Source organism: Phalangium opilio, unplaced genomic scaffold (genome assembly GCF_054372755.1).
Source record: "Phalangium opilio isolate 3A_F unplaced genomic scaffold, DU_Popi_V2 ptg000003l_1, whole genome shotgun sequence".
NCBI classification, from domain to species: domain Eukaryota; kingdom Metazoa; phylum Arthropoda; class Arachnida; order Opiliones; family Phalangiidae; genus Phalangium; species Phalangium opilio.
In genome coordinates this window covers 77,415-102,618 of record NW_028324145.1, presented here as the reverse complement: position 1 = coordinate 102,618, position 25,204 = coordinate 77,415, and the positions used below count along the sequence as shown (strand labels likewise).

General features: G+C 37.7%; 3 non-coding genes and 34 pseudogenes across 3 annotated transcripts; 12 read left to right on the top strand and 25 right to left on the bottom strand.

Annotated features, from left to right (window-relative positions):
- The first annotated feature begins 106 nt into the window (after positions 1-106).
- Positions 107-225, top strand: LOC149716657 (5S ribosomal RNA; annotated as a pseudogene).
- Positions 226-360: 135 nt separating this feature from the next.
- LOC149716656 (5S ribosomal RNA) lies at positions 361-479 on the top strand (annotated as a pseudogene).
- Positions 480-1,077: 598 nt separating this feature from the next.
- On the top strand, positions 1,078-1,196 carry LOC149716655 (5S ribosomal RNA; annotated as a pseudogene).
- Positions 1,197-1,333: 137 nt separating this feature from the next.
- LOC149716654 (5S ribosomal RNA) lies at positions 1,334-1,452 on the top strand (annotated as a pseudogene).
- Positions 1,453-1,575: 123 nt separating this feature from the next.
- Positions 1,576-1,694, top strand: LOC149716653 (5S ribosomal RNA). The gene has a single exon (XR_016368503.1). It is a non-coding gene; the product is annotated as a 5S ribosomal RNA (ribosomal RNA).
- An 839-nt stretch (positions 1,695-2,533) lies between these two features.
- LOC149716652 (5S ribosomal RNA) lies at positions 2,534-2,652 on the top strand (annotated as a pseudogene).
- Positions 2,653-3,014: 362 nt separating this feature from the next.
- Positions 3,015-3,133, top strand: LOC149716651 (5S ribosomal RNA; annotated as a pseudogene).
- A 137-nt stretch (positions 3,134-3,270) lies between these two features.
- LOC149716650 (5S ribosomal RNA) lies at positions 3,271-3,389 on the top strand (annotated as a pseudogene).
- A 123-nt stretch (positions 3,390-3,512) lies between these two features.
- On the top strand, positions 3,513-3,631 carry LOC149716649 (5S ribosomal RNA; annotated as a pseudogene).
- A 342-nt stretch (positions 3,632-3,973) lies between these two features.
- On the top strand, positions 3,974-4,092 carry LOC149716648 (5S ribosomal RNA; annotated as a pseudogene).
- Positions 4,093-4,929: 837 nt separating this feature from the next.
- On the top strand, positions 4,930-5,048 carry LOC149716647 (5S ribosomal RNA; annotated as a pseudogene).
- Positions 5,049-5,409: 361 nt separating this feature from the next.
- On the top strand, positions 5,410-5,528 carry LOC149716646 (5S ribosomal RNA; annotated as a pseudogene).
- A 7,631-nt stretch (positions 5,529-13,159) lies between these two features.
- LOC149716645 (5S ribosomal RNA) lies at positions 13,160-13,278 on the bottom strand (annotated as a pseudogene).
- A 598-nt stretch (positions 13,279-13,876) lies between these two features.
- On the bottom strand, positions 13,877-13,995 carry LOC149716644 (5S ribosomal RNA; annotated as a pseudogene).
- Positions 13,996-14,341: 346 nt separating this feature from the next.
- On the bottom strand, positions 14,342-14,444 carry LOC149716643 (5S ribosomal RNA; annotated as a pseudogene).
- A 134-nt stretch (positions 14,445-14,578) lies between these two features.
- On the bottom strand, positions 14,579-14,697 carry LOC149716642 (5S ribosomal RNA; annotated as a pseudogene).
- A 137-nt stretch (positions 14,698-14,834) lies between these two features.
- LOC149716641 (5S ribosomal RNA) lies at positions 14,835-14,953 on the bottom strand (annotated as a pseudogene).
- Positions 14,954-15,314: 361 nt separating this feature from the next.
- On the bottom strand, positions 15,315-15,433 carry LOC149716640 (5S ribosomal RNA; annotated as a pseudogene).
- A 123-nt stretch (positions 15,434-15,556) lies between these two features.
- Positions 15,557-15,659, bottom strand: LOC149716639 (5S ribosomal RNA; annotated as a pseudogene).
- A 135-nt stretch (positions 15,660-15,794) lies between these two features.
- Positions 15,795-15,913, bottom strand: LOC149716638 (5S ribosomal RNA). Its single transcript, XR_016368491.1, has one exon. It is a non-coding gene; the product is annotated as a 5S ribosomal RNA (ribosomal RNA).
- Positions 15,914-16,030: 117 nt separating this feature from the next.
- On the bottom strand, positions 16,031-16,148 carry LOC149716637 (5S ribosomal RNA; annotated as a pseudogene).
- Positions 16,149-16,271: 123 nt separating this feature from the next.
- On the bottom strand, positions 16,272-16,390 carry LOC149716636 (5S ribosomal RNA; annotated as a pseudogene).
- A 134-nt stretch (positions 16,391-16,524) lies between these two features.
- LOC149716635 (5S ribosomal RNA) lies at positions 16,525-16,643 on the bottom strand (annotated as a pseudogene).
- Positions 16,644-16,779: 136 nt separating this feature from the next.
- Positions 16,780-16,898, bottom strand: LOC149716634 (5S ribosomal RNA; annotated as a pseudogene).
- A 342-nt stretch (positions 16,899-17,240) lies between these two features.
- On the bottom strand, positions 17,241-17,359 carry LOC149716633 (5S ribosomal RNA; annotated as a pseudogene).
- Positions 17,360-17,701: 342 nt separating this feature from the next.
- Positions 17,702-17,820, bottom strand: LOC149716632 (5S ribosomal RNA; annotated as a pseudogene).
- A 123-nt stretch (positions 17,821-17,943) lies between these two features.
- Positions 17,944-18,062, bottom strand: LOC149716631 (5S ribosomal RNA; annotated as a pseudogene).
- Positions 18,063-18,199: 137 nt separating this feature from the next.
- LOC149716630 (5S ribosomal RNA) lies at positions 18,200-18,318 on the bottom strand (annotated as a pseudogene).
- A 361-nt stretch (positions 18,319-18,679) lies between these two features.
- Positions 18,680-18,798, bottom strand: LOC149716629 (5S ribosomal RNA; annotated as a pseudogene).
- A 123-nt stretch (positions 18,799-18,921) lies between these two features.
- LOC149716628 (5S ribosomal RNA) lies at positions 18,922-19,024 on the bottom strand (annotated as a pseudogene).
- A 135-nt stretch (positions 19,025-19,159) lies between these two features.
- LOC149716627 (5S ribosomal RNA) lies at positions 19,160-19,278 on the bottom strand. Its single transcript, XR_016368478.1, has one exon. It is a non-coding gene; the product is annotated as a 5S ribosomal RNA (ribosomal RNA).
- A 2,584-nt stretch (positions 19,279-21,862) lies between these two features.
- Positions 21,863-21,981, bottom strand: LOC149716626 (5S ribosomal RNA; annotated as a pseudogene).
- Positions 21,982-22,104: 123 nt separating this feature from the next.
- LOC149716625 (5S ribosomal RNA) lies at positions 22,105-22,223 on the bottom strand (annotated as a pseudogene).
- Positions 22,224-22,356: 133 nt separating this feature from the next.
- Positions 22,357-22,475, bottom strand: LOC149716624 (5S ribosomal RNA; annotated as a pseudogene).
- A 362-nt stretch (positions 22,476-22,837) lies between these two features.
- On the bottom strand, positions 22,838-22,956 carry LOC149716623 (5S ribosomal RNA; annotated as a pseudogene).
- An 839-nt stretch (positions 22,957-23,795) lies between these two features.
- On the bottom strand, positions 23,796-23,914 carry LOC149716622 (5S ribosomal RNA; annotated as a pseudogene).
- A 362-nt stretch (positions 23,915-24,276) lies between these two features.
- Positions 24,277-24,395, bottom strand: LOC149716621 (5S ribosomal RNA; annotated as a pseudogene).
- Positions 24,396-25,204: the final 809 nt, after the last annotated feature.

Genomic DNA, 25,204 nt, shown 5'->3' with positions numbered 1-25,204 from the left:
CTCTTTTAAATTCCACCCGATATGAAAAAAGCAAACATATCTTCTTTTTGTTATTGTTTTATAAAGATGAAAGTTGATTTAGTTCAAATTATTAACTAGCATTCTCGGCAACGGCCATAACACGCTGAATACACCGGTTCTCGTCCGATCACCGAAGTTAAGCAGCGTCGAGCACAGTCAGTACTTGGGAGGGAGACCACTTAGGAACACTGCGTGCCGTTGGGTTTTTCACTTTTTTTCCTCATTTAAATTTTAATAGATATGAAAAAAGCAAACATGTTTTTTTTTGTTATTGTTTTAAAATTATGAAGGTTAATTTGTCTCACTTAATTTAAATTCGAATTATTATCTAGCACTCTCGGCAACGGCCATATCACGCTGAACACACCGGTTTTCGTCCGATCACCGAAGTTAAGCAGCGTCGAGCGCAGTCACTACTTGGGAGGGAGACCACTTAGGAACACTGCGTGCCGTTGGCTTTTTCACTTTTTTTTCCTCTTTTAAATTTTAATATATATGAAAAAAGCAAACATGTTTTCATTTTGTTATTGTTTTAAAATGATGAAGGTTAATTTGTCTCACTTAATTTAAATTCGAATTATTAACTAGCACTCTCGGCAACGGCCATATCACGCTGAGAACACCGGTTCTCGTCCGATCGCCGACGTTAGCAGCGTCGAGCGCAGTCAGTACTTGGGAATACTGCGTGCCGTTGGCTTTTTCACTTTTGTTTCCTCTTTTAAATTCCACCCGATATGAAAAAAGCAAACATATCTTCTTTTTGTTATTGTTTTATAAAGATGAAGGTTAATTTGTCTCACTTAATTTAAATTCGAATTTTTAACTAGCACTCTCGGCAACGGCCATATCACGCTGAGAACACCGGTTCTCGTCCGATCGCCGACGTTAGCAGCGTCGAGCGCAGTCAGTACTTGGGAATACTGCGTGCCGTTTGTTTTTCACTTTTGTTTCCTCTTTTAAATTCCACCCGATTTGAAAAAGCACAGATATCTTCTTTTTGTTATTGTTTTATAAAGATGAAAGTTAATTAAATTAAAATTATTAACTAGCACTCTCGGCAACGGCCATATCACGCTGAATACACCGGTTCTCGTCCGATAACTGAAGTTAAGCAGCGTCGAGCGCAGTCACTACTTGGGAGGGAGACCACTTAGGAACACTGCGTGCCGTTGGCTTTTTCACTTTTTTTTCCTCTTTTAAATTTTAATAGATATGAAAAAAGCAAACATGTTTTCATTTTGTTATTGTTTTAAAATGATGAAGGTTAAATTGTCTCACTTAATTTAAATTCGAATTATTAACTAGCACTCTCGGCAACGAGCATATCACGCTGAATACAGCGGTTCTCGTCCGATCACCGAAGTTAAGCAGCGTCGAGCGCAGTCAGTACTTGGGATGGAGACCACTTAGGAACACTGCGTGCCGTTGGCTTTTTCACTTTTTTTTCCTCTTTTAAATTTTAATAGATATGAAAAAAGGAAACATATCTTCTTTTTTGTTATTGTTTTATAAAGATGAAAGTTAATTAAATTCAAATTATTAACTAGCACTCTCGGCAACGGCCATATCACGCTGAATACACCGGTTCTCGTCCGATCACCGAAGTTAAGCAGCGTCGAGCGCAGTCAGTACTTGGGAGGGCGACCACTTAGGAACACTGCGTGCCGTTAGCTTTTTCACTTTTTTTTTCCTCTTTTAAATTCCAATAGATATGAAAAAAGCAAACATATTTTCTTTTTGTTATTGTTTTAAAAAGATGAAGGTTAATTTGTCTCACTTAATTTAAATTCGAATTATTATCTAGCACTCTCGGCAACGGCCATATCACGCTGAGAACACCGGTTCTCGTCCGATCGCCGACGTTAGCAGCGTCGAGCGCAGTCAGTACTTGGGAATACTGCGTGCCGTTGGCTTTTTCACTTTTGCTTCCTCTTTTAAATTCCACCCGATATGAAAAAAGCAAACATATCTTCTTTTTGTTATTGTTTTATAAAGATGAAGGTTAATTTGTCTAACTTAATTTAAATTCGAATTTTTAACTAGCACTCTCGGCAACGGCCATATCACGCTGAGAACACCGGTTCTCGTCCGATCACCGACGTTAGCAGCGTCGAGCGCAGTCAGTACTTGGGAATACTGCGTGCCGTTGGCTTTTTCACTTTTGTTTCCTCTTTTAAATTCCACCCGATATGAAAAAAGCAAACATATCTTCTTTTTGTTATTGTTTTATAAAGATGAAGGTTAATTTGTCTCACTTAATTTAAATTCGAATTTTTAACTAGCACTCTCGGCAACGGCCAAATCACGCTGAGAACACCGGTTCTCGTCCGATCGCCGACGATAGCAGCGTCGAGCGCAGTCAGTACTTGGGAATACTGCGTGCCGTTGGTTTTTCACTTTTGTTTCCTCTTTTAAATTCCACCCGATTTGAAAAAAGCACACATATCTTCTTTTTGTTATTGTTTTATAAAGATGAAAGTTAATTAAATTCAAATTATTAACTAGCACTCTCGGCAACGGCCATATCACGCTGAATACACCGGGTTTCGTCCGAAAACCGAAGTTAAGCAGCGTCGAGCGCAGTCACTACTTGGGAGGGAGACCACTTAGGTACACTGCGTGCCGTTGGCTTTTTCACTTTTTTTTCCTCTTTTAAATTCCAATAGATTTGAAAAAAGCAAACTTATTTTCTTTTTGTTTTTGTTTTAAAAAGATGATGGTTAATTTGTCTCACTTAATTTAAATTCGAATTATTACCTAGCACTCTTGGCAACGGCCATATCACGCTGAATACACCGGTTCTCGTCCGATAACCGAAGTTAAGCAGCGTCGAGCGCATACAGTACTTGGGAATACTGCGTGCCGTTTGCTTTTTCACTTTTGTTTCCTCTTTCAAATTCCACCAAATATGAAAAAAGCAAACATATCTTCTTTTTGTTATTGTTTTATAAAGATGAAAGTTAATTAAATTAAGATTATTAACTAGCACTCTCGGCAACGGCCATATCACGCTGAATACACCGGTTCTCGTCCGATAACTGAAGTTAAGCAGCGTCGAGCGCAGTCACTACTTGGGAGGGAGACCACTTAGGAACACTGCGTGCCGATGGCTTTTTCACTTTTTTTTCCTCTTTTAAATTTTAATAGATATGAAAAAAGCAAACATGTTTTCATTTTGTTATTGTTTTAAAATGATGAAGGTTAATTTGTCTCACTTAATTTAAATTCGAATTATTAACTAGCACTCTCGGCAACGACCATATCACGCTGAATACAGCGGTTCTCGTCCGATCACCGAAGTTAAGCAGCGTCGAGCGCAGTCAGTACTTGGGATGGAGACCACTTAGGAACACTGCGTGCCGTTGGCTTTTTCACTTTTTTTTCCTCTTTTAAATTTTAATAGATATGAAAAAAGCAAACATATCTTCATTTTTGTTATTGTTTTATAAAGATGAAAGTTAATTAAATTCAAATTATTAACTTGCACTCTCGGCAACGGCCATATCACGCTGAATACACCGGTTCTCGTCCGATAACCGAAGTTAAGCAGCGTCGAGCGCAGTCAGTACTTGGGAGGGAGACCACTTAGGAACACTGCGTGCCGTTTTTTCACTTTTTTTCCCTCTTATAAATTTTAATAGATATGAAAAAGCAAACATATCTTCTTTTTTGTTATTGTTTTATAAAGATGAAAGTTAATTAAATTCAAATTATTAACTAGCACTCTCGGCAACGGCCATATCACGCTGAATACACCGGTTCTCGTCCGATAACCGAAGTTAAGCAGCGTCGAGCGCATACAGTACTTGGGAATAGTGCGTTCCGTTGGTTTTTCACTTTTGTTTCCTCTTTTAAATTCCACTCGATATGAAAGAAGCAAACATATCTTCTTTTTGTTATTGTTTTATAAAGATGAAAGTTAATTAAATTCAAATTATTAACTAGCACTCTCGGCAACGGCCATATCACGCTGAATACACCGGTTCTCGTCCGATCACCGAAGTTAAGAAGCGTCGAGCGCAGTCAGTACTTGGGAGGGCGAACACTTAGGAACACTGCGTGCCGTTAGCTTTTTCACTTTTTTTTCCTCTTTTAAATTCCAATAGATATAAAAAAGCAAACATATTTTCTTTTTGTTATTGTTTTAAAAAGATGAAGGTTAATTTGTCTCACTTAATTTAAATTCGAATTATTATCTAGCACTCTCGGCAACGGCCATATCACGCTGAGAACACCGGTTCTCGTCCGATCGCCGACGTTAGCAGCGTCGAGCGCAGTCAGTACTTGGGAATACTGCGTGCCGTTGGCTTTTTCACTTTTGTTTCCTCTTTTAAATTCCACCCGATATGAAAAAAGCAAACATATCTTCTTTTTGTTATTGTTTTATAAAGATGAAGGTTAATTTGTCTAACTTAATTTAAATTCGAATTTTTAACTAGCACTCTCGGCAACGGCCATATCACGCTGAGAACACCGGTTCTCGTCCGATCGCCGACGTTAGCAGCGTCGAGCGCAGTCAGTACTTGGGAATACTGCGTGCCGTTGGCTTTTTCACTTTTGTTTCCTCTTTTAAATTCCACCCGATATGAAAAAAGCAAACATATCTTCTTTTTGTTATTGTTTTATAAAGATGAAGGTTAATTTGTCTCACTTAATTTAAATTCGAATTTTTAACTAGCACTCTCGGCAACGGGCAAATCACGCTGAGAACACCGGTTCTCGTCCGATCGCCGACGATAGCAGCGTCGAGCGCAGTCAGTACTTGGGAATACTGCGTGCCGTTGGTTTTTCACTTTTGTTTCCTCTTTTAAATTCCACCCGATTTGAAAAAAGCACACATATCTTCTTTTTGTTATTGTTTTATAAAGATGAAAGTTAATTAAATTCAAATTATTAACTAGCACTCTCGGCAACGGCCATATCACGCTGAATACACCGGTTTTCGTCCGAAAACCGAAGTTAAGCAGCGTCGAGCGCAGTCACTACTTGGGAGGGAGACCACTTAGGTACACTGCGTGCCGTTGGCTTTTTCACTTTTTTTTCCTCTTTTAAATTCCAATAGATTTGAAAAAGGCAAACTTATTTTCTTTTTGTTTTTGTTTTAAAAAGATGATGGTTAATTTGTCTCACTTAATTTAAATTCGAATTATTACCTAGCACTCTCGGCAACGGCCATATCACGCTGAATACACCGGTTCTCGTCCGATAACCGAAGTTAAGCAGCGTCGAGCGCATACAGTACTTGGGAATAGTGCGTTCCGTTGGTTTTTCACTTTTGTTTCCTCTTTTAAATTCCACTCGATATGAAAGAAGCAAACATATCTTCTTTTTGTTATTGTTTTATAAAGATGAAAGTTAATTAAATTCAAATTATTAACTAGCACTCTCGGCAACGGCCATATCACGCTGAATACACCGGTTCTCGTCCGATCACCGAAGTTAAGAAGCGTCGAGCGCAGTCAGTACTTGGGAGGGCGAACACTTAGGAACACTGCGTGCCGTTAGCTTTTTCACTTTTTTTTCCTCTTTTAAATTCCAATAGATATAAAAAAGCAAACATATTTTCTTTTTGTTATTGTTTTAAAAAGATGAAGGTTAATTTGTCTCACTTAATTTAAGTTCGAATTATTATCTAGCACTCTCGGCAACGGCCATATCACGCTGAGAACACCGGTTCTCGTCCGATAACCGAAGTTAAGCAGCGTCGAGCGCATACAGTACTTGGGAATACTGCGTGCCGTTTGCTTTTTCACTTTTGTTTCCTCTTTCAAATTCCACCAAATATGAAAAAAGCAAACATATCTTCTTTTTGTTATTGTTTTATAAAGATGAAAGTTAATTAAATTAAGATTATTAACTAGCACTCTCGGCAACGGCCATAACACGCTGAATACACCGGTTCTCGTACGATGTTTTTGGTGAGATTTCACTCCTTTTTGTACGTGCATGTTCTTGTAGATTTATAGAAGTAGGATTATGAAGTGAAATAAACATTTGTACTTTTAGATTTTTATTTGTTCTTTCCAAGAGTTTTACTTGGCTTTGCCTTTTTCAACTTTTTTGCATTCAACTTTCTTTTTTTTTCTCAAGCTGTGATAATTGTTAACCGTATTTCTATTCGAAGAACACAATATTGTGGCAAGTAACACTTTTAATCAACAGAATAGATTTAAGAAAAACTAAATGAATCAAAACACGCTTAGAACCATTTCAGACGAAATGAAAAGGAAGTGAGTAAAAAATTTAATTACTAAAACATTATGTAAAAAACATAAATTTTGCAATAATACGAAAGAATCATATTAGTAAAAAATATTAATATTAAAAGACGAAAAAATTAAATTATAATGTCCTATTACGAGGGGATATAAATTATAAAACCCCCATTTCAGGGGCTAACAGGGGAAAATTCCCGCTTTTGGGACTTTTTCCTTTCTTTGTATGCTAAGTCCTACTTGTATGCCAAATTTTATCATTCCCGCAACACCGGAAGTGCCCTAGAGGTTTAGATGATGACTCTAAATTTAATCCCCCATTTCAGGGGCTAAAAGGGGGAAACTCCCGCTTTTGGGACTTTTCCCTTTGCTTGTATGCTTAGTGGTACAAGTATGCCAAATTTCATCATTCTAGCACCACCGGAAATGCCCTAGAGGTTTAGATGATGACTCTAATTTTAAACCCCCATTTCAGGGGCTAAAAGGGGGAAACTCCCGCTTTTGGGACTTTTCCCTTTGCTTGTATGCTTAGTGGTACAAGTATGCCAAATTTCATCATTCTAGCACCACCGGAAATGCCCTAGAGGTTTAGATGATGACTCTAATTTTAAACCCCCATTTCAGGGGCTAAAAGGGGGAAACTCCCGCTTTTGGGACTTTTCCCCTTGCTTGTATGCTTAGTGGTACAAGTATGCCAAATTTCATCATTCTAGCACCACCGGAAATGCCGTAGAGGTTTAGATGATGACTCTAATTTTAAACCCCCATTTCAGGGGCTAAAAGGGGGAAACTCCCGCTTTTGGGACTTTTCCCTTTGCTTGTATGCTTAGTGGTACAAGTATGCCAAATTTCATCATTCTAGCACCACCGGAAATGCCCTAGAGGTTTAGATGATGACTCTAATTTTAAACCCCCATTTCAGGGGCTAAAAGGGGGAAACTCCCGCTTTTGGGACTTTTCCCTTTGCTTGTATGCTTAGTGGTAAAAGTATGCCAAATTTCATCATTCTAGCACCACCGGAAATGCCCTAGAGGTTTAGATGATGAATCTAATTTTAAACCCCCATTTCAGGGGCTAAAAGGGGGAAACTCCCGCTTTTGGGACTTTTCCCTTTGCTTGTATGCTTAGTGGTACAGGTATGCCAAATTTCATCATTCTAGCACCACCGGAAATGCCCTAGAGGTTTTGATGATGTGTCAGTCAGTCAGTCAGTCTCATAATGTGTCATTTTCACATAGGATTATCACAGAACCCAAATGAGTTAGAAAACTGGAAGTTGGAGGACTTCCTAGGATTAACACTGTGCCCTTGAGGTGCAAATATGAGTGGTGTACTATTCCCCAGTACCGAGTTAAGAGGGGGTCAAAATGAGGCTGAAATGTTTCGGGTAAAGGATTGCTGGTAGTGCACGACAACTTGGCGGGTGCACTGCCGTGCACCCAGATAGCAGCTGAACGCGCTAACCATTGCGCCACGGAAGCCCAAAAATTAATTGGTCGTCAGGTATTGTGGAAAAACCTTGACTTTTGACGTCATCTTGAGACGTCACAACACCTCTCCCGGATGGGCTCGAACCACCAATCTTTCGGTTAACAGCCGAACGCGCTAACCATTGAGCCACGGACGCCCAAAAATTAAATGTTCGTCAGGTATTTTGGAAAAACTCTAACATTTTACGTTACATCTGAGACGTCACAACACCGCTCCCGGGTGGGCTCAAACCACCAGTCTTTTGAATAGCAGCTGAACTTGCTAACCATTGCGCCACGGAAGCCCAAAAATTAAATGGTCGTCAGGTATTGTGGAAAAACCTTGACTTTTGACGTCGTCTTGAGACGTCACAACACCGCTCCCGGATGGTCTCGAACCACCAACCTATTTGTTAACAGCCGAACGCGCTAACCATTGAGCCACAGAATCTCTGAAATTAAATGGTTGTCAAGTATTGTGGAAAAGTTTTGACTTTTTACGCTACATCTGAGACCACACAACACCTCTCCCGGATGGGCTCGAACCACCAACCTTTCGATTAACAGCTGAACGCGCTAACCAATTGCGCCACGGACGCCCAAAAATTAAATGTTCGTCAGGTATTTTGGAAAAACTCTAACATTTTACGTTACATCTGAGACGTCACAACACCGCTCCCGGGTGGGCTCAAACCACCAGTCTTTTGAATAGCAGCTGAACGCGCTAACCATTGCGCCACGGAAGCCCAAAAATTAATTGGTCGTCAGGTATTGTGGAAAAACCTTGACTTTTGACGTCATCTTGAGACGTCACAACACCGCTCCCGGATGGGCTCGAACCACCAACCTATTTGTTAACAGCCGAACGCGCTAACCATTGAGCCACGGAAGCTCTGAAATTAAATGGTTGTCACGTATTGTGGAAATGTTTTGCTTTTTCCGCTACATCTGAGACCGTACAACACCTCTCCCGGGTGGGCTCGAACCACCAACCTTTCGATTAACAGCTGAACGCGCTAACCATTGCGCCCCGGAAGCCAAAAAATTAAATGTTCGTCAGGGATTGTGGAAAAACTCTGACATTTTACGTTACATCTGAGACGTCACAACAACGCTCCCGGGAGGGCTCAAACCACCAGTCTTTTGAATAGCAGCTGAACGCGCTAACCATTGCGCCACGGAAGCCCAAAAATTAATTGGTCGTCAGGTATTGTGGAAAAACCTTGACTTTTGACGTCATCTTGAGACGTCACAACACCGCTCCCGGATGGGCTCGAACCACCAACCTATTTGTTAACAGCCGAACGCGCTAACCATTGAGCCACGGAAGCTCAGAAATTAAATGGTTGTCACGTATTGTGGAAAAGTTTTGACTTTTTACGCTACATCTGAGACCACACAACACCTCTCCCGGGTGTGCTCGAACCACCAATCTTTCGATTAACAGCTGAACGCGCTAACCATTGCGCCACGGAAGCCCAAAAATTAAATGTTCGTCAGGTATTGTGGAAAAACTCTGATATTTTACGTTACATCTGAGACGTCACAACACCGCTCCCGGGAGGGCTCAACGATTTTGAAAATGTTATTAAAAATCGAGGTACATTTTTAATTATTGTTCAATCGAGATGAAATCACTTTCAATGAGTGTTTTATAGGGGATTAAGCTGAATTCGGTCAAACATTGCTCCAGAAAAAAATGCATTCAAAAGTGTACCGAAAAAATCGCATGTTTTCTTCTTCAAGATACAAAATCCGTGACAACGATTTCTTATTGAAAAATTGAATTTTAACAGTTTTTTGAATGAATATCGTTACATTTGCTTGAATTAAAGCAAAAAGTATAAAAATAATGGTTTCAGTGGTTATATTTGAAAATAGTGAAGAAATACTCAAAATATGCTTCTTTGGCCGTGAAACGTCGATTTTGAAAATGTTATTAAAAATCGAGGTACATTTTTATTTATTGTTCAATCGAGATGAAATCACTTTTAATGAGTGTTTTATAGGGAATTAAGCTGAATTCGGTCAAACATTTCTCCAGAAAAAAATGCATTCAAAAAAGTACCGAAAAAATCGCATGTTTTTCTTCTTCAAGATACAAAATCCGTGACAACGATTTCTTATTGAAAAATTTAATTTTAACAGTTTTTTGATTGAATATCGTTATATTTGCTTGAATTAAAGCAAAAAGTATAAAAATAATGGTTTCAGTGAACATATTTGAAAATAGTGAAGAAATACTCAAAGTATGCTTCTTTGGCCGTGAAACGTCGATTTTGAAAATGTTATTAAAAATCGAGGTAAATTTTTAATTATTGTTCAATCGAGATGAAATCACTTTCAATGAGTGTTTTATAGGGAATTAAACAGAATTCGGTCAAAAATTTCTCCAGAAAAAAATGCATTCAAAAAAGTACCGAAAAAATCGCATGTTTTTCTTCTTCAAGATACAAAATCCGTGACAACGATTTCTTATTGAAAAATTTAATTTTAACAGTTTTTTGATTGAATATCGTTACATTTGCTTGAATTAAAGCAAAAAGTATAAAAATAATGGTTTCAGTGAATATATTTGTAAATAGTGAAGAAATACTCAAAATGTGCTTCGTTGGCGGTGAAACGTCGATTTTGAAAATGTTATTAAAAATCGAGGTACATTTTTAATTATTGTTCAATCGAGATGAAATCACTTTTAATGAGTGTTTTATAGGGAATTAAGCTGAATTCGGTCAAACATTTCTCCAGAAAAAAATGCATTTAAAAGTGTACCGAAAAAATCGCATGTTTTTTCTCTTCAAGATACAAAATCCGTGACAACGATTTCTTATTTAAAATTGAATTTTAACAGGTTGTTGAATGAATATCGTTACATTTGCTTGAATTAACGCAAAAAATTACAAAAATAATGGTTTCAGTGGTTATATTTGAAAATAGAGAAGAACTACTCAAAATATGCTTCTTTGGCCGTGAAACGCCGATTTTGAAAATGTTACTAAAAATCGAGGTAAATTTTTAATTATGTTCAATCGAGATGAAATCACTTTTTATGGGTGTTTTATAGGGAATTAAGCTGAATTCGGTCAAACATTTCTCCAGAAAAAAATGCTAGCAAAAGTGTACCGAAAAAATCGCATGTTTTTCATCTTCAAGATACAAAATCCGTGACAACGATTTCTTATTGAAAAATTTAATTTTAACAGTTTTTTAAATGAATATCGTTACATTTGCTTGAATTAAAGCAAAAGGTATAAAAATAATGGTTTCAGTGGTTATATTTGAAAATAGTGAAGAAATACTCAAAATATGCTTCTTTGGCCGTGAAACGTCGATTTTGAAAATGTTATTAAAAATCGAGGTACATTTTTATTTATTGTTCAATCGAGATGAAATCACTTTTAATGAGTGTTTTATTGGGAATTAAGCTGAATTCGGTCAAAAATTTCTCCAGAAAAAAATGCATTCAAAAAAGTACCGAAAAAATCGCATGTTTTTCTTCTTCAAGATACAAAATCCGTGACAACGATTTCTTATTGAAAAATTTAATTTTAACAGTTTTTTGATTGAATATCGTTACATTTGCTTGAATTAAAGCAAAAAGTATAAAAATAATGGTTTCAGTGATCATATTTGAAAATAGTGAAGAAATACTCAAAGTATGCTTCTTTGGCCATGAAACGTCGATTTTGAAAATGTTATTAAAAATCGAGGTAAATTTTTAATTATTGTTCAATCGAGATGAAATCACTTTCAATGAGTGTTTTATGGGGAATTAAGCTGAATTCGGTCAAACATTTCTCCAGAAAAAAATGCATTCAAAAGCGTACCAAAAAAATCGCATGTTTTTCTTCTTCAAGATACAAAATCCGTGACAACGATTTCTTATTGAAAAATTGAATTTTAACAGTTTTTTATAAAAGTATAAAAATAATGGTTTCAGTGATTATATTTGAAAATAGTGAAGAAATACTCAAAGTATGCTTCTTTGGCCGTGAAACGTCGATTTTGAAAATGTTATTAAAAATCGAGGTAAATTTTTAATTATTGTTCAATCGAGATGAAATCACTTTCAATGAGTGTTTTATAGGGAATTAAGCTGAATTCGGTCAAACATTTCTCCAGAAAAAAATGCATTCAAAAGTGTACCGAAAAAATCGCTTGTTTTTCTTCTTCAAGATACAAAATCCGTGACAACGATTTCTTATTGAAAAATTGAATTTTAACAGTTTTTTATAAAAGTATAAAAATAATGGTTTCAGTGATCATATTTGAAAATAGTGAAGAAATACTCAAAATATGCTTCTTTGGCCGTGAAACGTCGATTTTGAAAATGTTATTAAAAATAGAGGTAAATTTTAAATTATTGTTCAATCGAGATGAAATCACTTTCAATGAGTGTTTTATAGGGAATTAAGCTGAATTCGGTCAAACATTTCTCCAGAAAAAAATGCATTCAAAAGTGTACCGAAAAAATCGCTTGTTTTTCTTCTTCAAGATACAAATTCCGTGACAACGATTTCTTATTGAAAAATTGAATTTTAACAGTTTTTTGAATGAATATCGTTACATTTGCTTGAATTAAAGCAAAAAGTATAAAAATAATGGTTTCAGTGGTTATATTTGAAAATAGTGAAGAAATACTCAAAATATGCTTCTTTGGCCGTGAAACGTCGATTTTGAAAATGTTATTAAAAATCGAGGTACGTTTTTATTTATTGTTCAATCGAGATGAAATCACTTTAAATGAGTGTTTCATAGGGAATTAAGCTGAATTCGGTCAAAAATTTCTCCAGAAAAAATGCATTCAAAAAAGTACCGAAAAAATCGCATGTTTTTCTTCTTCAAGATACAAAATCCGTGACAACGATTTCTTATTGAAAAATTTAATTTTAACAGTTTTTTGATTGAATATCGTTACATTTGCTTGAATTAAAGCAAAAAGTATAAAAATAGTGGTTTCAGTGATCATATTTGAAAATAGTGAAGAAATACTCAAAGTGGTCTCCCTCCCAAGTACTGACTGCGCTCGACGCTTCTTAACTTCGGTTATCGGACGAGAACCGGTGTATTCAGCGTGTTATGGCCGTTTCTCGAGAGTGCTAGTTAATAATTTGAATTAAATTAACTTTCATCTTTATAAAACAATAACAAAAAGAAGATATGTTTGCTTTTTTCATATTTGGTGGAATTTGAAAGAGGAAGCAAAAGTGAAAAAACCGACGGCACGCAGTATTCCCAAGTACTGTATGCGCTCGACGCTGCTTAACTTCGGTTATCGGACGAGAACCGGTGTATTCAGCGTGATATGTCCGTTGCCGAGAGTGCTAGGTAATAATTCGAATTTAAATTAAGTGAGACAAATTAACCATCATCTTTTTAAAACAATAACAAAAAGAAAATAAGTTTGCTTTTTTCAAATCTATTGGAATTTAAAAGAGGAAAAAAAAGTGAAAAAGCCAACGGCACGCAGTGTTCCTAAGTGGTCTCCCTCCCAAGTAGTGACTGCGCTCGACGCTGCTTAACTTCGGTTATCGGACGAGAACCGGTGTATTCAGAGTGATATGGCCGTTGCCGAGAGTGCTAGTTAATAATTTGAATTTAATTAACTTTCATCTTTATAAAACAATAACAAAATGAAGATATGTGTGCTTTTTTCAAATCGGGTGGAATTTAAAAGAGGAAACAAAAGTGAAAAACCAACGGCACGCAATATTCCCAAGTACTGACTGCGCTCGACGCTGCTAACGTCGGCGATCGGACGAGAACCGGTGTTCTCAGCGTGATATGGCCGTTGCCGAGAGTGCTAGTTAAAAATTCGAATTTAAATTAAGTGAGACAAATTAACCTTCATCTTTCTAAAACAATAACAAAAAGAAGATATGTTTGCTTTTTTCATATCGGGTGGAATTTAAAAGAGGAAACAAAAGTGAAAAAGCCAACGGCTCGCAGTATTCCCAAGTACTGACTGCGCTCGACGCTGCTAACGTCGGCGATCGGACGAGAACCGGTGTTCTCAGCGTGATATGGCCGTTGCCGAGAGTGCTAGATAATAATTCGAATTTAAATTAAGTGAGACAAATTAACCTTCATCTTTTTAAAACAATAACAAAAAGAAAATATGTTTGTTTTTTTCATATCTATTGGAATTTAAAAGAGGAAAAAAAGTGAAAAAGCTAACGGCACGCAGTGTTCCTAAGTGGTCGCCCTCCCAAATACTGACTGCGCTCGACGCTGCTTAACTTCGGTTATCGTACGAGAACCGGTGTATTCAGCGTGTTATGGCCGTTGCCGATAGTGCTAGTTAATAATTTGAATTAAATTAACTTTCATCTTTATAAAACAATAACAAAAAGAAGATATGTGTGCTTTTTTCAATTCGGGTGGAATTTAAAAGAGGAAACAAAAGTGAAAAAGCCAACGGCACGCAGTATTCCCAAGTACTGACTGCGCTCGACGCTGCTAACGTCGGCGATCGGACGAGAACCGGTGTTCTCAGCGTGATATGGCCGTTGCCGAGAGTGCTAGTTAATAATTTGAATTAAATTAACTTTCATCTTTATAAAACAATAACAAAAAGAAGATATGTTTGCTTTTTTCATATCTGGTGGAATTTGAAAGAGGAAATAAAAGTGAAAAAGCCAACGGCACGCAGTATTCCCAAGTACTGTATGCGCTCGACGCTGCTTAACTTCGATGATCGGACGAGAACCGGTGTTTTCAGCGTGATATGGCCGTTGCCGAGAGTGCTAGTTAATAATTCGAATTTAAATTAAGTGAGACAAATTAACCTTCATCATTTTAAAACAATAACAAAAAAACATGTTTGCTTTTTTCATATCTATTAAAATTTAAAAGATGAAAAAAAAGTGAAAAAGCCAACGGCACGCAGTGTTCCTAAGTGTTCTCCCTCCCAAGTACTGACTGCGCTCGACGCTGCTTAACTTCGGTGATCGGACGAGAACCGCTGTATTCAGCGTGATTTGGTCGTTGCCGAGAGTGCTAGTTAATAATTCGAATTTAAATTAAGTGAGACAAATTAACCTTCATCATTTTAAAACAATAACAAAATGAAAACATGTTTGCTTTTTTCATATCTATTAAAATTTAAAAGAGGAAAAAAAAGTGAAAAAGCCAACGGCACGCAGTGTTCCTAAGTGGTCTCCCTCCCAAGTAGTGACTGCGCTCGACGCTGCTTAACATCGGTTATCGGACGAGAACCGGTGTATTCAGCGTGATATGGCCGTTGCTGAGAGTGCTGGTTAATAATTTTAATTTAATTAACTTTCATCTTTATAAAACAATAACAAAAATAAGATATGTTTGCTTTTTTCATATCGGGTGGAATTTAAAAGAGGAAACAAAAGTAAAAAAGCCAACGACACGCAGTATTCCCAAGTACTGACTGCGCTCGACGCTGCTAACGTCGGCGATCGGACGAGAACCGTTGTTCTCAGCGTGATATGGCCGTTACCGAGAGTGCTAGATAATAATTCGAATTTAAATTAAGTGAGACAAATTAACCTTCATCTTTTTAAAACAATAACAAAAAGAAAATATGTTTGCTTTTTTCATATCTATTGGAATTTAAAAGAGGAAAAAAAAGTGAAAAAGCTAACGGCACGCAGTGTTCCTAAGTGGTCGCCCTCGCAAATACTGACTGCGCACGACGCTGCTTAACTTCGGTTATCGTACGAGAACCGGTGTATTCAGCGTGTTATGGCCGTTGCCGATAGTGCTAGTTAATAATTTGATTTAAATTAACTTTCATCTTTATAAAACAATAACAGAAAGAAGATATGTTTGCTTTTTTTCATATCTGGTGGAATTTGAAAGAGGAAACAAAAGTGAAAAAGCCAACGGCACGCAGTATTCCCAAGTACTGTATGCGCTCGACGCTGCTTAACTTCGGTGATCGGACGAGAACCGGTGTTTTCAGCGTGATATGGCCGTTGCCGAGAGTGCTAGTTAATAATTCGAATTTCAATTAAGTGAGACAAATTAACCTTCATAATTTTAAAACAATAACAAAAAAAAACATGTTTGCTTTTTTCATATCTATTAAAATTTAAATGAGGAAAAAAAGTGAAAAATCCAACGGCACGCAGTGTTCCTAAGTGGTCTCCCTCCCAAGTACTGACTGCGCTCGACGCTGCTTAACTTCGGTGATCGGACGAGAACCGGTGTATTCAGCGTGATATGGCCGTTGCCGAGAGTGCTAGTTAATAATTTGAATTTAATTAACTTTCATCTTTATAAAACAATAACAAAAAAGAAGATATGTTTGCTTTTTCATATCTATTAAAATTTATAAGAGGGAAAAAAGTGGAAAAACGGCACGCAGTGTTCCTAAGTGGTCTCCCTCCCAAGTACTGACTGCGCTCAACGCTGCTTAATTCGGTTATCGGACGAGAACCGATGTATTCAGCGTGATATGGCCGTTGCCGAGAGTGCTAGTTAATAATTTGAATTTAATTAACTTTCATCTTTATAAAACAATAACAAAAAAGAAGATGTGTTTGCTTTTTTCATATCTATTAAAATTTAAAAGAGGAAAAAAAAGTGAAAAAGCCAACGGCACGCAGTGTTCCTAAGTGGTCTCCATCCCAAGTACTGACTGCGCTCGACGCTGCTTAACTTCGGTGATCGGACGAGAACCGGTGTTTTCAGCGTGATATGGCCGTTGCCGAGAGTGCTAGTTAATAATTCGAATTTAAATTAAGTGAGACAAATTAACCTTCATAATTTTAAAACAATAACAAAAAAAACATGTTTGCTTTTTTCATATCTATTAAAATTTAAAAGAGGAAAAAAAGTGAAAAACCCAACGGCACGCAGTGTTCCTAAGTGGTCTCCCTCCCAAGTACTGACTGCGCTCGACGCTGCTTAACTTCGCTGATCGGACGAGAACCGGTGTATTCAGCGTGATATGACCGTTGCCGAGAGTGCTAGATAATAATTCGAACTTAAATTAAGTGAGACAAATTAACCTTCATCTTTTTAAAACAATAACAAAAAGAAAATATGTTTGCTTTTTTATATCTATTGGAATTTAAAAGAGGAAAAAAAAGGGAAAAAGCTAACGGCACGCAGTGTTCCTAAGTGGTCGCCCTCCCAAGTACTGACTGCGCTCGACGCTTCTTAACTTCGGTGATCGGACGAGAACCGGTGTATTCAGCGTGATATGGCCGTTGCCGAGAGTGCTAGTTAATAATTTGAATTTAATTAACTTTCATCTTTATAAAACAATAACAAAAAGAAGATATGTTTGCTTCTTTCATATCGGGTGGAATTTAAAAGAGGAAACAAAAGTGAAAAACCAACGGAACGCAGTATTCCCAAGTACTGTATGCGCTCGACGCTGCTTAACTTCGGTTATCGGACGAGAACCGGTGTATTCAGCGTGATATGGCCGTTGCCGAGAGTGCTAGTTAATAATTTGAATTTAATTAACTTTCATCTTTATAAAACAATAACAAAAAAGTAGATATGTTTGCTTATTCATATCTATTAAAATTTATAAGAGGGAAAAAAAGTGAAAAAACGGCACGCAGTGTTCCTAAGTGGTCTCCCTCCCAAGTACTGACTGCGCTCGACGCTGCTTAACTTCGGTTATCGGACGAGAACCGGTGTATTCAGCGTGATATGGCCGTTGCCGAGAGTGCAAGTTAATAATTTGAATTTAATTAACTTTCATCTTTATAAAACAATAACAAAAAGAAGATATGTTTGCTTCTTTCATATCGGGTGGAATTTAAAAGAGGAAACAAAAGTGAAAAACCAACGGAACGCAGTATTCCCAAGTACTGTATGCGCTCGACGCTGCTTAACTTCGGTTATCGGACGAGAACCGGTGTATTCAGCGTGATATGGCCGTTGCCGAGAGTGCTAGTTAATAATTTGAATTTAATTAACTTTCATCTTTATAAAACAATAACAAAAAAGAAGATATGTTTGCTTTTTCATATCTATTAAAATTTATAAGAGGGAAAAAAAGTGAAAAAACGGCACGCAGTGTTCCTAAGTGGTCTCCCTCCCAAGTACTGACTGCGCTCGACGCTGCTTAACTTCGGTTATCGGACGAGAACCGGTGTATTCAGCGTGATATGGCCGTTGCCGAGAGTGCAAGTTAATAATTTGAATTTAATTAACTTTCATCTTTATAAAACAATAACAAAAATGAAGATATGTTTGCTTTTTTCATATCTATTAAAATTTAAAAGAGGAAAAAAAAGTGAAAAAGCCAACGGCACGCAGTGTTCCTAAGTGTTCTCCCTCCCAAGTACTGACTGCGCTCGACGCTGCTTAACTTCGGTGATCGGACGAGAACCGCTGTATTCAGCGTGATATGGTCGTTGCCGAGAGTGCTAGTTAATAATTCGAATTTAAATTAAGTGAGACAAATTAACCTTCATCATTTTAAAACAATAACAAAATGAAAACATGTTTGCTTTTTTCATATCTATTAAAATTTAAAAGAGGAAAAAAAAGTGAAAAAGCCAACGGCACGCAGTGTTCCTAAGTGGTCTCCCTCCCAAGTAGTGACTGCGCTCAACGCTGCTTAACATCAGTTATCGGACGAGAACCGGTGTATTCAGCGTGATATGGCCGTTGCCGAGAGTGCTGGTTAATAATTTTAATTTAATTAACTTTCATCTTTATAAAACAATAACAAAAAGAAGAAATGTTTGCTTTTTTCATATCGGGTGGAATTTAAAAGAGGAAACAAAAGTGAAAAAGCCAACGGCACGCAGTATTCCCAAGTACTGACTGCGCTCGACGCTGCTAACGTCGGCGATCGGACGAGAACCGTTGTTCTCAGCGTGATATGGCCGTTGCCGAGAGTGCTAGATAATAATTCGAATTTAAATTAAGTGAGACAAATTAACCTTCATCTTTTTAAAACAATAACAAAAAGAAAATATGTTTGCTTTTTTCATATCTATTGGAATTTAAAAGAGGAAAAAAAAGTGAAAAAGCTAACGGCACGCAGTGTTCCTAAGTGGTCGCCCTCCCAAATACTGACTGCGCACGACGCTGCTTAACTACGGTTATCGTACGAGAACCGGTGTATTCAGCGTGTTATGGCCGTTGCCGATAGTGCTAGTTAATAATTTGATTTAAATTAACTTTCATCTTTATAAAACAATAACAGAAAGAAGATATGTTTGCTTTTTTTCATATCTGGTGGAATTTGAAAGAGGAAACAAAAGTGAAAAAGCCAACGGCACGCAGTATTCCCAAGTACTGTATGCGCTCGACGCTGCTTAACTTCGGTGATCGGACGAGAACCGGTGTTTTCAGCGTGATATGGCCGTTGCCGAGAGTGCTAGTTAATAATTCGAATTTAAATTAAGTGAGACAAATTAACCTTCATAATTTTAAAACAATAACAAAAAAAAACATGTTTGCTTTTTTCATATCTATTAAAATTTAAATGAGGAAAAAAAGTGAAAAATCCAACGGCACGCAGTGTTCCTAAGTGGTCTCCCTCCCAAGTACTGACTGCGCTCGACGCTGCTTAACTTCGGTGATCGGACGAGAACCGGTGTATTCAGCGTGATATGGCCGTTGCCGAGAGTGCTAGTTAATAATTTGAATTTAATTAACTTTCATCTTTATAAAACAATAACAAAAAAGAAGATATGTTTGCTTTTTCATATCTATTAAAATTAATAAGAGGGAAAACAAGTTGGGAAAACCAAAATATTAATTCTCCGAGTCAAGACGACTACTTACAAACTTATTTACCCAGATATGGAAATGTTTCTTAAGTTAAAATTTATGAAATATTAAAGCAGTATACAAAGCATAGCAAATATACTGTAAATCAGACGACATTTTACATCCAATAATGATATACTTGTACACAATAAAATCATCCGATGGGGGAGAAACGGGAAATGAAGAGATACAACTTTGGAGGGATACTACCTTTACGTGTTTGTAAAGGCCCAATTTTCTACTCCTCAACTGTATACCCTCTACCTCTATGTTCAAAGCCATATTCACAACAGGGTTGCCATATAAACACTATCCTCTCGTTTAACCTCAACGATTTTCTTAGTTTGTCAACATGACTGTTAACGTTACATAACACCAAAGCTTATTTGTGGCTACACACACTGAAAGTAAATGCGTACCATGAAAAGCATGAAAACACGAAGCTATTATCCGATTACGATCAGACCTTTCACTGGTCTGGGCTGCGTTCAGCAGAGCTCACCAAAAAAGACAGCGGATTTTGGAAATGTTTACCGGTGAGCTCTGTCGTCATAGCTTTTCTCCGGTCATCGGCGTTTTATAAATGACGCTAGCACAATAAAGCGTGCAAGGTACCAAGGCTTAACAAAAATTGTATGATAACATATTTATAGAGATAGATAACAACTTTTATAATTAAAATTAGAAACTAACATATCTCTTAAAATTCTCGCGTGATCAACTGGTTTCACGCCAATTAAATAGCTATAGTCCCATAGAGCTATTTGTATTGATTCATCCATGGTTTTTTCGCCAAGCTGAGAACTACACGTTTTACGTCACGTTATCCAAAAAGCCGACTATTTTCTTTGAAGACCGCGCTAGCTCAGCGCTAAGCACCGTGACGTCAAAATTCAAAAACAAAATCCCGTTATGTAGGACACTGCTAACAGCGCTGGGCTCTGCTGAACGCGGCCCAGATTTCCACCATGATTATATAATCTAAGCCTAATTATTTAATAGTGTATTTAACTTTCGGCTCACTCTGAACCGTTATTGTCTCTGCATTACAGAAACGAAAACCAAACCCAAGCGTTTACTTTTTGGTTCACTAGGCCTATTAACAAATATAAGTTCATTTGACCAACATTGTAGCGTTGCGCTTTATTCACTTTAGGAAGGATTATGCTATAAACAGATGTAGTATAGCTTAAGTAATATATAAACATCCATTTTAAATAATAATATTAAAAAAAATCTTTGGAATATCAAAATGAAATAGAGCTTTAAAGCTACAAAAGTACTAAATGCATCATAATTACGAAAAATATTTCCACATATTCATTTTATATTATGGAAAACGGGAATATTAAGGTTCTGAAGGATTTCTTTACACATCAAAACAAAAACGAACTTCTAACGCAGCGCACTAGGGTAACAACGGACGGACACATATAGACAAACACATAGACTACTGTTTTACCCTTTCCGTATTAATTTTGAGTTTAGAGACATGATTATCTTAAATATTAAAATAAATATAATTAATATTAAATATTTTCTTCGATAGTTGTTCGCCTTATTGAGCGTTACATCGTTTTGAAAAAGAATAATTAAACATTCTTGAGAGACTTGACTAATATTGGCGTTTGAAATGAAGCATACGCCGGTTGCGTCGCCTTACTCAAATAGGTAGTATATAAGGGTGTCGAATCGCAGCTATGGATAAGAACAGCGCAATTGCGTGAACCTTTGGTGGAAGCCCCACCTTAGGAAGGCCGGACGTTTCTCGTAGCCCTGGCCGATCGCCGCGTATGTCTTAACCTTAACGATGATGATGGAGTAGAAGCCAGGTGTACAGACTGGTGTCCATGTGGGATGGACAAAAACAAAGACCAGAAGATGGTGGTGTTAGAAGCCAAGTGTACAGACTGGTGTCCATGTGGGATGGACAAAAACAAAGACCAGAAGATGGTGGTGTTAGAAGCCAGGTTTACAGACTGGTGTCCATGTGGGATGGACAAAGAGCAGATGACGGTGGTGATTAGAAGCCAGTGTGTACAGACTGGTGTCCATGTGGGATGGACAAAGACCACAAGAGGGTGGGGATTAGAAGCCAGTGTGTACAGACTGTTGTCCATGTGGGATGGACAAAGAGCAGCAGACGATTGTGATTAGAAGCCAGTGTGTACAGACTGGTGTCCATGTGGGATGGACAAAGACCAGAGGCTGGTGATGTTAGACAGGCAATGGAGTAATAGCCTGTAAGTGTAATACAATTTTCGAAATTTCCGGAAATTGAGAACACGTTTGCTCCGATTTGCAAACTGCGAACGCGGTCACGTGGGTATAACAACAGACAGACACACACACACACACACCCCCACACACACACACACAGACACGTCGAAATTAGAGCCTCTCCGTGACATACGTCACTCGGAGAGGTAAAAAGTGAAAAAACGGCACGCAGTGTTCCTAAGTGGTCTCCCTCCCAAGTACTGACTGCGCTCAACGCTGCTTAACTTCGGTTATCGGACGAGAACCGGTGTATTCAGCGTGATATGGCCGTTGCGGAGAGTGCTAGTTAATAATTTGAATTTAATTAACTTTCATCTTTATAAAACAATAACAAAAAAGAAGATATGTTTGCTTTTTTCATATCTATTAAAATTTAAAAGAGGAAAAAAAAGTGAAAAAGCCAACGGCACGCAGTGTTCCTAAGTGGTCTCCATCCCAAGTACTGACTGCGCTCGACGCTGCTTAACTTCGGTGATCGGACGAGAACCGCTGTATTCAGCGTGATATGGTCGTTGCCGAGAGTGCTAGTTAATAATTCGAATTTAAATTAAGTGAGACAAATTAACCTTCATCATTTTAAAACAATAACAAAATGAAAACATGTTTGCTTTTTTCATATCTATTAAAATTTAAAAGAGGGAAAAAAAGTGAAAAAACGGCACGCAGTGTTCCTAAGTGGTCTCCCTCCCATATAGTGACTGCGCTCGACGCTGCTTAACTTCAGTTATCGGACGAGAACCGGTGTATTCAGCGTGATATGGCCGTTGCCGAGAGTGCTAGTTAATAATCTTAATTTAATTAACTTTCATCTTTATAAAACAATAACAAAAAGAAGATATGTTTGCTTTTTTCATATTTGGTGGAATTTGAAAGAGGAAACAAAAGTGAAAAAGCAAACGGCACGCAGTATTCCCAAGTACTGTATGCGCTCGACGCTGCTTAACTTCGGTTATCGGACGAGAACCGGTGTATTCAGCGTGATATGGCCGTTGCCAAGAGTGCTAGGTAATAATTCGAATTTAAATTAAGTGAGACAAATTAACCATCATCTTTTTAAAACAAAAACAAAAAGAAAATAAGTTTGCCTTTTTCAAATCTATTGGAATTTAAAAGAGGAAAAAAAAGTGAAAAAGCCAACGGCACGCAGTGTACCTAAGTGGTCTCCCTCCCAAGAAGTGACTGCGCTCGACGCTGCTTAACTTCGGTTTTCGGACGAAAACCGGTGTATTCAGCGTGATATGGCCGTTGCCGAGAGTGCTAGTTAATAATTTGAATTTAATTAACTTTCATCTTTATAAAACAATAACAAAAAGAAGATATGTGTGCTTTTTTCAAATCGGGTGGAATTTAAAAGAGGAAACAAAAGTGAAAAACCAACGGCACGCAGTATTCCCAAGTACTGACTGCGCTCGACGCTGCTATCGTCGGCGATCGGACGAGAACCGGTGTTCTCAGCGTGATTTGCCCGTTGCCGAGAGTGCTAGTTAAAAATTCGAATTTAAATTAAGTGAGACAAATTAACCTTCATCTTTATAAAACAATAACAAAAAGAAGATATGTTTGCTTTTTTCATATCGGGTGGAATTTAAAAGAGGAAACAAAAGTGAAAAAGCCAACGGCACGCAGTATTCCCAAGTACTGACTGCGCTCGACGCTGCTAACGTCGGCGATCGGACGAGAACCGGTGTTCTCAGCGTGATATGGCCGTTGCCGAGAGTGCTAGTTAAAAATTCCAATTTAAATTAAGTTAGACAAATTAACCTTCATCTTTATAAAACAATAACAAAAAGAAGATATGTTTGCTTTTTTCATATCGGGTGGAATTTAAAAGAGGAAACAAAAGTGAAAAAGCCAACGGCACGCAGTATTCCCAAGTACTGACTGCGCTCGACGCTGCTAACGTCGGCGATCGGACGAGAACCGGTGTTCTCAGCGTGATATGGCCGTTGCCGAGAGTGCTAGATAATAATTTGAATTTAAATTAAGTGAGACAAATTAACCTTCATCTTTTTAAAACAATAACAAAAAGAAAATATGTTTGCTTTTTTCATATCTATTGGAATTTAAAAGAGGAAAAAAAAAGTGAAAAAGCTAACGGCACGCAGTGTTCCTAAGTGGTCGCCCTCCCAAGTACTGACTGCGCTCGACGCTGCTTAACTTCAGTTATCGGACGAGAACCGGTGTATTCAGCGTGATATGGCCGTTGCCGAGAGTGCTAGTTAATAATCTTAATTTAATTAACTTTCATCTTTATAAAACAATAACAAAAAGAAGATATGTTTGCTTTTTTCATATTTGGTGGAATTTGAAAGAGGAAACAAAAGTGAAAAAGCAAACGGCACGCAGTATTCCCAAGTACTGTATGCGCTCGACGCTGCTTAACTTCGGTTATCGGACGAGAACCGGTGTATTCAGCGTGATATGGCCGTTGCCAAGAGTGCTAGGTAATAATTCGAATTTAAATTAAGTGAGACAAATTAACCATCATCTTTTTAAAACAAAAACAAAAAGAAAATAAGTTTGCCTTTTTCAAATCTATTGGAATTTAAAAGAGGAAAAAAAAGTGAAAAAGCCAACGGCACGCAGTGTACCTAAGTGGTCTCCCTCCCAAGAAGTGACTGCGCTCGACGCTGCTTAACTTCGGTTTTCGGACGAAAACCGGTGTATTCAGCGTGATATGGCCGTTGCCGAGAGTGCTAGTTAATAATTTGAATTTAATTAACTTTCATCTTTATAAAACAATAACAAAAAGAAGATATGTGTGCTTTTTTCAAATCGGGTGGAATTTAAAAGAGGAAACAAAAGTGAAAAACCAACGGCACGCAGTATTCCCAAGTACTGACTGCGCTCGACGCTGCTATCGTCGGCGATCGGACGAGAACCGGTGTTCTCAGCGTGATTTGCCCGTTGCCGAGAGTGCTAGTTAAAAATTCGAATTTAATTTAAGTGAGACAAATTAACCTTCATCTTTATAAAACAATAACAAAAAGAAGATATGTTTGCTTTTTTCATATCGGGTGGAATTTAAAAGAGGAAACAAAAGTGAAAAAGCCAACGGCACGCAGTATTCCCAAGTACTGACTGCGCTCGACGCTGCTAACGTCGGCGATCGGACGAGAACCGGTGTTCTCAGCGTGATATGGCCGTTGCCGAGAGTGCTAGTTAAAAATTCCAATTTAAATTAAGTTAGACAAATTAACCTTCATCTTTATAAAACAATAACAAAAAGAAGATATGTTTGCTTTTTTCATATCGGGTGGAATTTAAAAGAGGAAACAAAAGTGAAAAAGCCAACGGCACGCAGTATTCCCAAGTACTGACTGCGCTCGACGCTGCTAACGTCGGCGATCGGACGAGAACCGGTGTTCTCAGCGTGATATGGCCGTTGCCGAGAGTGCTAGATAATAATTCGAATTTAAATTAAGTGAGACAAATTAACCTTCATCTTTTTAAAACAATAACAAAAAGAAAATATGTTTGCTTTTTTCATATCTATTG